Source organism: Oncorhynchus keta, chromosome 35 (genome assembly GCF_023373465.1).
Source record: "Oncorhynchus keta strain PuntledgeMale-10-30-2019 chromosome 35, Oket_V2, whole genome shotgun sequence".
In the NCBI taxonomy this organism is placed as follows: domain Eukaryota; kingdom Metazoa; phylum Chordata; class Actinopteri; order Salmoniformes; family Salmonidae; genus Oncorhynchus; species Oncorhynchus keta.
In genome coordinates, this window is record NC_068455.1 from 1781993 (window position 1) to 1793292 (window position 11300).

The 11300-nt window shown below is 44.0% G+C and overlaps 1 protein-coding gene across 1 annotated transcript in view; it reads right to left on the bottom strand.

Moving 5' to 3' along the window:
- LOC118378267 (GDNF family receptor alpha-4-like) overlaps positions 1-11300 on the bottom strand; it is a 444258-nt gene that overhangs the window by 64575 nt on the left and 368383 nt on the right. The gene's annotated exons all lie outside the window — the stretch shown is intronic.

Here is an 11300-nt window from a genome sequence, read left to right on the forward strand (position 1 = left end):
AGGTATGGATTGTAGGTGGAGGTAAAGAGGTATGGGACTGGAGGTATAGAGGTATGTGACTGGAGGTAAAGAGGTATGTGACTGGAGGTAAAGAGGTATGGGATTGTAGGTGGAGGTAAAGAGGTATGGATTGTAGGTGGAGGTAAAGAGGAATGGGACTGGAGGTAAAGAGGTATGTGATTGTAGGTGGAGGTATAGAGGTATGGATTGGAGGTGTGAGTAAGGATGACAAAGGGCAGAGAATTGACCATTTACTGGGACTTTATTCCTTCACACGGTAATATGGGGAAAAGGGGCTGGACGGAACCAAAGCAAAGAAAGTAAATCTCAAAGCCTCTCCTATCTTACCTGCCTACCCACTACTTACCTAACTAGCACCACCTGGTGCCCTAACCAAAATACAGGGGGTGGTCCGCCCAGGTCTTACCATAGTGTGTCTAGACAGTGACTATACTACGGGTATATGTATGTGCACGGGCCTCTTGCCTAAGCACTCCCTAGGTGCCGTCCCCTTCCCCCCTGGGAACAAACCAAACAGGACAATCCAAACACAATTCAACCATTTCAAGAATCAAAAACACACATTCAGATCAGCAGCTACAAAAAAAATACATAACAAAACCTGTCTCTCAGCCACAACCAAGACATATCAAGCATCAGTCTCATTCCCCTTTTCTGAGCAACAGAACACTGGTTCATATAGCTTCTGAAGGAGTTGGTAATTGAAGACAGCTGTTTCTGACGAGAGGGCGGGGTCAGCTCCAATCATCAATGTCTCATGGTCTGAAAAACACAGCTGTCGCTCTTTCATCTTCTAATCCAGATTGAGCCGCAGCCCTACCATCTTCTAACCCTGATTGAGACGCAGCCCTACCATCTTCTAACCCAGATTGAGACGCAGCCCTACCATCTTCTAATCCAGATTGAGACACAGCCCTACCATCTTCCCCCTTCAGATTGAGACACAGCCCTACCATCTTCTACCCAGATTGAGATGCAGCCCTACCATCTTCTACCCCAGATTGAGATGCAGCCCTGCCTTTGGTCCCTTCATCCCTCTAGAACAGGCAGAATAATACACACACGCACGCGCGCACGCCTGATCCACACACACAGTGGTCTGGGGCAGCAGAGTATCGATCGGTGTGACATATGACTTTTGTCTTCCTGACATCTGAAGAGGTACTAGATTAAACACTGGAGCCTGTTCTGTCAGAGGAGAGAGAGAAAGAGGGAGAGGAGAGAGACTATTCTGTCAGAGGAGAGAGAGAAAGAGGGAGAGGAGAGAGACTATTCTGTCAGAGGAGAGAGAGAAAGAGGGAGAGGAGAGAGACTATTCTATCAGAGGAGAGAGAGAAAGAGGGAGAGGAGAGAGACTATTCTATCAGAGGAGAGAGAGAAAGAGGGAGAGGAGAGAGACTATTCTGTCAGAGGAGAGAGAGAAAGAGGGAGAGGAGAGAGACTATTCTGTCAGAGGAGAGAGAGAAAGAGGGAGAGGAGAGAGACTATTCTATCAGAGGAGAGAGAGAAAGAGGGAGAGGAGAGAGACTATTCTGTCAGAGGAGAGAGAGAAAGAGGGAGAGGAGAGAGACTATTCTGTCAGAGGAGAGAGAGAAAGAGGGAGAGGAGAGAGACTATTCTGTCAGAGGAGAGAGAGAAAGAGGGAGAGGAGAGAGACTATTCTATCAGAGGAGAGAGAGAAAGAGGGAGAGGAGAGAGACTATTCTATCAGAGGAGAGAGAGAAAGAGGGAGAGGAGAGAGACTATTCTGTCAGAGGAGAGAGAGAAAGAGGGAGAGGAGACAGACTATTCTGTCAGAGGAGAGAGAGAGTGGAGCGAGAGAGACTTGTGTTTCTGTCAGAGGAGAGAGAATTGACCTATCCAGCTAACATATCACATTTAAATTCTGTTCGAAAACCTAAGACAAATAAGAACAATGAAAAATGGTTTGATGAAGAATGTAAAAACCTCAGAAGGAAATCTATCCAACCAAAAACACAGAGACCCATAAACCCTGAGCTCCTTCACTATGGTGAATCACTAAAACCCATAAACCCTGAGCCTACTCCTTCACTATGGTGAATCACTAAAACAATACAGAAATACACTAAACCCTGAGCCTACTCCTTCACTATGGAGAATCACTAAAACAATACAGAAATACACTAAACCCTGAGCCTACTCCTTCACTATGGTGAATCACTAAAACAATACAGAAATACACTAAACCCTGAGCCTACTCCTTCACTATGGGAATCACTAAAACAATACAGAAATACACTAAACCCTGAGCCTACTCCTTCACTATGGCGAATCACTAATACAATACAGAAATACACTAAACCCTGAGCCTACTCCTTCACTATGGTGAATCACTAAAACAATACAGAAATACACTACAGACAACCTGAACCTACTCCTTCACTATGGTGAATCACTAAAACAATACAGAAATACACTACAGACAACCTGAACCTTCACTATGGTGAATGACTAATACAGAAATACCCTACAGACAACCTGAACCTTCACTATGGTGAATCACTAAAACAGAAATACCCTACGGATAAAAGAAGGAACAGCACGACAGAAAACAGTTGATCCATAGAATCAATTAATTTCTGGGAAAATTGTAAAACACAAAACAAACAACAACACGAAGAGTTCTCTTCTCCAACCTTTTGGACATGTAACAAAGAACCAAGAGAAAAAACAAGTACGTGATCATTTACAAACCTTAGAATCAACTGTTAACCAGAACACAGCGGACTATCCAATTACATCAGATGAACTACAGGACAACATACAAACCCTCCAACCCAAAAAAGGCCTGTGGTGTTGATGGGATCCTAGATAAAATGATAAAATATACAGACCACAAATTCAAAATAGGATAATGATCCTTAGTTCTGGCATCTTCCCCAATATTTGGAACCAAGGACTGATCACCCCAATCCACAAAAGTGGAGACAAATTTCACCCCAATAACTACCGTGGGATACAGTGCCTTGCGAAAGTATTCGGCCCCCTTGAACTTTGCGACCTTTTGCCACATTTCAGGCTTCAAACATAAAGATATGAAACTGTATTTTTTTGTGAAGAATCAACAACAAGTGGGACACAATCATGAAGTGGAACGACATTTGTTGGATATTTCAAACTTTTTTAACAAATCAAAAACTGAAAAATTGGGCGTGCAAAATTATTCAGCCCCTTTAATTTCAGTGCAGCAAACTCTCTCCAGAAGTTCAGTGAGGATCTCTGAATGATCCAATGTTGACCTAAATGACTAATGATGATAAATACAATCCACCTGTGTGTACAATCCACCTGTGAGAGCGAGAGTTGCACCCCTTCTGAAAAAAACCTACACTCGATCCCTCCGATGTCAACAACTACAGACCAGTATCCCTTCTCTCTTTTCTCTCCAAAACTCTTGAGCGTGCCGTCCTTGGCCAGCTCTACCGCTATCTCTCTCAGAATGACCTTCTTGATCCAAATCAGTCAGGTTTCAAGACTAGTCATTCAACTGAGACTGCTCTTCTCTGTATCACGGAGGCGCTCCGCACTGCTAAAGCTAACTCTCTCTCCTCTGCTCTCATCCTTCTAGACCTATCGGCTGCCTTCGATACTGTGAACCATCAGATCCTCCTCTCCACCCTCTCCGAGTTGGGCATCTCCGGCGCGGCCCACGCTTGGATTGCGTCCTACCTGACAGGTCGCTCCTACCAGGTGGCGTGGCGAGAATCTGTCTCCTCACCACGCGCTCTCACCACTGGTGTCCCCCAGGGCTCTGTTCTAGGCCCTCTCTTATTCTCGCTATACACCAAGTCACTTGGCTCTGTCATAACCTCACATGGTCTCTCCTATCATTGCTATGCAGACGACACACAATTAATCTTCTCCTTTCCCCCTTCTGATGACCAGGTGGCGAATCGCATCTCTGCATGTCTGGCAGACATATCAGTGTGGATGACGGATCACCACCTCAAGCTGAACCTCAGCAAGACGGAGCTCCTCTTCCTCCCGGGGAAGGACTGCCCGTTCCATGATCTCGCCATCACGGTTGACAACTCCATTGTGTCCTCCTCCCAGAGCGCTAAGAACCTTGGCGTGATCCTGGACAACACCCTGACGTTCTCAACTAACATCAAGGCGGTGTCCCGTTCCTGTAGGTTCATGCTCTACAACATCCGCAGAGTACGACCCTGCCTCACACAGGAAGCGGCGCAGGTCCTAATCCAGGCACTTGTCATCTCCCGTCTTGATTACTGCAACTCGCTGTTGGCTGGGCTCCCTGCCTGTGCCATTAAACCCCTACAACTCATCCAGAACGCCGCAGCCCGTCTGGTGTTCAACCTTCCCAAGTTCTCTCACGTCACCCCGCTCCTCCGCTCTCTCCACTGGCTTCCAGTTGAAGCTCGCATCCGCTACAAGACCATGGTGCTCGCCTACGGAGCTGTGAGGGGAACGGCACCTCAGTACCTCCAGGCTCTGATCAGGCCCTACACCCAAACAAGGGCACTGCGTTCATCCACCTCTGGCCTGCTCGCCTCCCTACCACTGAGGAAGTACAGTTCCCGCTCAGCCCAGTCAAAACTGTTCGCTGCTCTGGCCCCCAATGGTGGAACAAACTCCCTCACGACGCCAGGACAGCGGAGTCAATCACCACCTTCCGGAGACACCTGAAACCCCACCTCTTCAAGGAATACCTAGGATAGGGTAAGTAAGGGTAAGTAATCCTTCTCACCCCCCTTCTCACCCCCCAACAAGATTTAGATGCAAGTGGCTGTTCCACTGGTTGTCATAAGGTGTATGCACCAATTTGTAAGTCGCTCTGGATAAGAGCGTCTGCTAAATGACTTAAATGTAAAATGTAATGTAAATGTAATCAAGTCTCCGTATAAATGCACCTGCACTGTGATAGTCTCAGAGGTCCGTTAAAAGCGCAGAGAGCATCATGAAGAACAAGGAACACACCAGGCAGGTCCGAGATACTGTTGTGAAGAAGTTTAAAGCCGGATTTGGATACAAAAAGATTTCCCAAGCTTTAAACATCCCAAGGAGCACTGTGCAAGCGATAATATTGAAATGGAAGGAGTATCAGACCACTGCAAATCTACCAAGACCTGGCCGCCCCTCTAAACTTTCAGCTCATAAAAGGAGAAGACTGATCAGAGATGCTGCCAAGAGGCCCATGATCACTCTGGATGAACTGCAGAGATCTACAGCTGAGGTGGGAGACTCTGTCCATAGGACAACAATCAGTCGTATATTGCACAAATCTGGCCTTTACGGAAGAGTGGCAAGAAGAAAGCCATTTCTTAAAGATATCCATAAAAAGTGTTGTTTAAAGTTTGCCACAAGCCACCTGGGAGACACACCAAACATGTGGGAGAAGGTGCTCCTGTCAGATGAAACCAAAATTGAACTTTTTGGCAACAATGCAAAACGTTATGTTTGGTGTAAAAGCAACACAGCTCATCACCCCGAACACACCATCCCCACTGTCAAACATGGTGGTGGCAGCATCATGGTTTGGGCCTGCTTTTCTTCAGCAGGGACAAAAAAAAGCCTGAAATGTGGCAAAAGGTTGCAAAGTTCAAGGGGGCCGAATACTTTCGCAAGGCACTGTATGTGTCAACAGTAACCTTGGGAAAATCCTCTGAATTATCATTAACAGCAGACTCATAAATCAAATCAAATCAAAAATCAAATCAAATCCTCAGTTAAAACAATGTACTGAGCAAAAGTCAAATGGGCTTTTATACCAAATTACTTTACGACAGAACACCAATACACCCTACACACCCTAAATGACAAACACACCAACCAAAACAAAGGCAAAGTCTTCTCGTGCTTTGTTGATTTCAAAAAAGCTTTAGACTAAATTTGGCATGAGGGTCTGCTATACACATTGATGGAAAGTGGTGTTGGGGGTCAAACATACAACATTATATACCTGTACTTTGGCCTAAACATCAGCGCCACAGGTAACTTCCACAAAGCTGTGAACAATCTGGTAGAAGGCCCTTCTTGCCTCTGCCATCAAAATGAACATTGAATTCGACATATCAATTAGGATCTGGCTAAAAAAATACTTGAATCAGTTATACATTGCCCTTTATGATTGTGAGGTCTGGGGTCCGCAAACCAACCAAGAATGGGACAATAACCCAAATGAGACTCTGCATGCAGAATTCTGCTAAAATATACGTATTGTATTGTACAACCCCAAACAACCCCAAACAATGTAGAGCAGAATTTTACCCAAAAATCCAGGAAAGAGCCGTTAAATTGTACAACCACCTAAAAGGAAGTGATGTCCACACATTCCGTAATAAAGCCATCACCTACAGAGAGATTAACCTAGAGAAGAGCCCCCTAAGCAAGTTGGTCCTGGGGCTCTGTTCACAAACAGACCCCACAGAGCCCAAGGACAGCAACACAATTAGACCCAACCAAATTATAAGAACGCTAAAAACAATTTTATACACTGGAAAGAATCAACAAAAAAAACAGAGCAAACTAGAATGCTATTTGGCCCTACACAGAGAGTACACAGCGGCAGAATACCTGTCCACTGTGACTGACCCAAACTTAAAGAAAGCTTTGACTATGGACAGACTCAGTGAGCAGAGCCTTGCTATTGAGAAAGGCCGCCGTAGGCAGACATGGCTCTCAAGAGAAGACAGGCTATGTGCTCAATGCCCACAAAATGAGGTGGAAACCGAGCTGCACTTCCTAACCTCCTGCCCCATGTATAACCATATTAGAGACACATATTTCCCTCAAATTACACAGATCCACAAAGAATTTGAAAATAAACCCAATTTTGATAAACTCCCATATCTATTGGGCAAAATATTGTAGTGTGCATCACAGCAGCAAGATTTGTGGCCCGTTGCCACAAGAAAAGGGCAACCAATGAATACAACATTGTAAATACAACCTACAGTGGCAAGAAAAAGTATGTGAACCCTTTGGAATTACCTGGATTTCTGCATAAATTGGTCGTCAAATTTGATCTGATCACGATAGACAAACACAGTGTGCTTAAACTAATAACATGCAAAATATTGTATTTTTCTTATCTATATTGAATACATAATTTTAATATTCACAGTGTAGGTTGGAAAAAGTATGTGATCCCCCAAGGCTAATGACTTTTCCAAAAGCTAATTGGAGTCAGGAGTCAGCTAACCTGCAGTCCAATCAATGAGATGAGATTGGAGATGGTTAGAGCTGCCCTGAAATATAAAAAAACACTCACAAAATTTGAGTTTGATGTCTGATGTGAACCATGCCTCGAACAAGAGATCTCAGAAGACCAACCATTAAGAATTGTTGACTTGCATAAAGCTTAAAAGGGTTACAAAAGTATCTCTAAAAGCCTTGATGTAAGGTAAGACAAACTGTCTATGAATGGAGAAAGTTAATTTATAGCTACTCTCTCTAGGAGTGGCCGTCCTGCAAAGATGACTGCAAGAGCACAGCACAGAATGCTCAATGAGGTTAAGAAGAATCTTAGAGTGTCAGCTAAAGACTTACAGAAATCTCTGGAACATGTTAACATCTCTGTTGACGAGTCTACGATACGTAAAACACTAAACAAGAATGGTGTTCATGGGAGGACACCACGGAAGAAGCCACTGCTGTCCAAAAAAAAACATTGTTGCACGTCTGAAGTTCGCAAAAGAGCCCCTGGATGTTCCACAGCACTACTGGCAAAATATACTGTGGACAGATGAAACTAAAGATCAGTTGTTTGAAAGGTACACACAAGAATATGTGTAGAGAACAAAATGCACAGCACAGAACACCAAAACCAACTGTAAAGTATGGTGGAGGGCGCATCATGGCCATGTCTTTGGCCATGCCTGCTCTGCTGCCTCAGGGCCTGGACAGTCTCGTGTCTTTGGCCATGCCTGCTCTGCTGCCTCAGGGCCTGGACAGTCTCGTGTCTTTGGCCATGCCTGCTCTGCTGCCTCAGGTCCTGGACAGTCTCGTGTCTTTGGCCATGCCTGCTCTGCTGCCTCAGGTCCTGGACAGTCTCGTGTCTTTGGCCATGCCGGATTAAGTGATATGATATTAATATTACCTGATTGAGATAATCCTGTAAACGTAATTAACTAGAGAGTGGAGCACCACAAAATAATATTTATAGAGCTGTTATCTTCCGAATAAACTCTTAAATACCTAGTAATATTTTACATCCATAGAAGTCAACATTAATCTTCATCTTAATTCAGTCTCATCTGAAAATTGTAAATTCTTGGTTATCTTCACGAACCCTGGCTAACAAGTTGAATCAGCAATACAAAATTGGGTTTAATCATGTATTTACTAAATACCTAACTAATCACACAGAATTACACATACACATAATTAAATCATAACTTGATTACAAATTACGTCATAAAGGAAAACGTCCCTAGTGGGCGGAACAGATATGACAGCTTGTTACACAAAAGAAAAGGGGCTGGGTTTGAGTGAAAGAGCGGGAAGACTGAGGAACAAAGAGCGAAGCTGTGCTATCGTAAATACAGTATCGTATGCATTCTAAATAACTGCCCATTTGCAAAAGGAAAATGCAATATATATTTACTTTGAGCTGCGCTTCGGTAGGTTGGTGGTAGATGGAAGGCCGTGTTGCCAAACCGAGTCCTTTGAAGAATATCTCTGGTTGTCAATTCGATACGTTGTAGTAACATCGTTGGGTGATAGACGTGATACTCTGTCTGTTCCTTCCTAACCCTCGTTGTATCTGCTGTTGCTAACTCAACGGCTAGGAGGTATCACTTCTGTAGTGAATAAGAGTTCAAAGTTCATACCATTCGCAACCAAAGCTCACGCTGATGTTGGCTTCATTCTGTAGTTATTATCTGAACCATTCTGACATCGGACCGTCGTCCTCACATCCTCGGAACAGGAGGTTATATTGTCGTCAAGGGATTATATAGGAAGGGAGAGGAGGGCGTGTTTGAAAAGTTTTACAGCCCATGTCCCTTCACAGGGGTGGGCCACTGATTGAGCAGAGCCCTATCTTATAAAAACTCAAATCTCACATTTTAGAAGCTAAAATCACATTTCATCCCATCACGAATAATTTCATATTCAAACATTTAAATTTAAGAACAATTCCATGTGAATCCGATAACTCTGATGTGTAGACTTTCCACTGTAGAGTTTATGTCATCCTATCATTGATGAGAATATCTCAGATGACAACCGAACTGACATCATATTCATTAAGTACCACTGCATATGTTCCATTGGTCGGATTACCAGAATAGAGTTCATTTCCCCCCACCTTCTGATGTTCCCAGAATCTCTATGTTAATTAACCAAGGGGTTTTCAAATGTAACATCAGAAGGGTAGAGAGAGGAAAAAGGGGGGAAGAGGTATTTATGACTGTCATAAACCTATCCCCAGGCCAGCGTCATGACAACAGCTTGCTATCATTGATGGAAAAATCAATTCCCAAGTTCATCAAGACATTTAGCCTAACATTTTCCTGCAATCTGTCCGCGAATTGAAGCTCAACAGAAGTTGGGCGATGCAACAGGACAACGACCCAAAACACAAAAGTAAATTAACAACATAGTTGTTTCAACAGAAAAAAAATATTCCTTCTGGAGTGGCCCAGTCAGAGTCCTGACCTCAACCCGATTGAGATGCTATGACATGACCTCAAGAGAGCGGTTCACACCAGACATCCTAAGAATATTGCTGAACTGAAACAGTTTTGTAAAGAGGAATGGTCCAAAATTCCTCCTGACCTTTGTGCCGGTCTGATCCGTAACTACAGAGAAAACGTTTGGTTGAGGTTATTGCTGCCAAAGGAGGGTCAACCAGTTATTAAATCCAAGGGTTCACATACTTTTCCCACAATGCACTGTGAATGTTTACAAGGTGTGTTCAATAAAGAACTCCAGGACACAAACGTCTTCTGTTTATTCATCTTCCCTTTCATACTTCAACTACAACAAAGTCAATAATGTAACATTTGAAATGTCTATATTCTCTAAAAACAGTTGTGAGTGTAATGTTTACCAATCTTTCAATTGTTTATTTGACTTTTGTTTATTGTCTATTCTATTCTATTTGCTTTGGCAATCTAAACATAGGTTTCCAATAAAGTATTTTGAATTGAATTGAGAGAGTTCTGTTCTGTCAGAGGAGAGAGAGGGAGAGAGAGAGGAGAGAGAGAGGAGACAGACTGTTCTGTCAGAGGAGAGAGAGAGAAAGAGGGAGAGGAGAGAGAGAGAGGAGAGAGAGAGGAGACAGACTGTTCTGTCAGAGGAGAGAGAGAGAAAGAGAGAGAGGAGAGAGAGAGAGAGAAAGAGAGAGAGAGAGAGGAGAGAGAGAGAAAGAGAGAGAGGAGAGAGAGAGACAGGGAGAGGAGAGAGACTGTTCTGTCAGAGGAGAGAGAGAGAGAGACAGAGAGAGAGGAGACAGACTGTTCTGTCAGAGGAGAGAGAGAGGGAGAGAGAAAGAGACAGAGAAAGCAGAGAGACTGTTCTGTCAGAGGAGAGAGAGAGACAGAGAGAGAGACTGTTCTGTCAGAAGAGAGAGAGAGAGAGAGAGAGAGAGAGAGACAGAGAGAGAGACAGAGAGTGAGGAGAGAGAGAGACAGGGAGAGGAGAGAGACTGTTCTGTCAGAGGAGAGAGAGGGGAGAGAGAGAGACAGGGAGAGAGACAGAGAGTGAGGAGAGAGAGAGACAGGGAGAGGAGAAAGACAGTTCTGTCAGAAGAGAGAGAGAGAGAGAGAGAGCGACAGAGAGAGAGGAGAGAGACTGTTCTGTCAGAGGAGAGAGAGAGAGAGAGAGAGAGAGAGAGCGACAGAGAGCGACAGAGAGAGAGGAGAGAGAGAGACAGGGAGAGGAGACAGACTGTTCTGTCAGAGGAGAGAGAGGGGGAGAGAGAAAGAGACAGAGAAAGCAGAGAGACTGTTCTGTTAGAGGAGAGAGAGAGAGAGAGAGAGAGAGAGAGAGAGAGACAGAGACAGAGACAGAGAGACAGAGAGACAGGGAGAGAGAGAGAGACAGGGAGAGAGAGAGACAGAGAGAGAGAGAGAGACAGGGAGACAGACACAAGAAAAGGGCAACCAGTGAAGAACAAACACCATTGTAAATACAATCCATATTTATGCTTATTAATTTTCCCTTGTGTACTCTGACCATTTGTACATTGTTACAACACTGTATATATACTGTATATATATATATAATATGACATTTGTAATGTCTTTATTGTTTTGAAACTTCTGTATGTGTAATGTTTACTGTTCATTTTT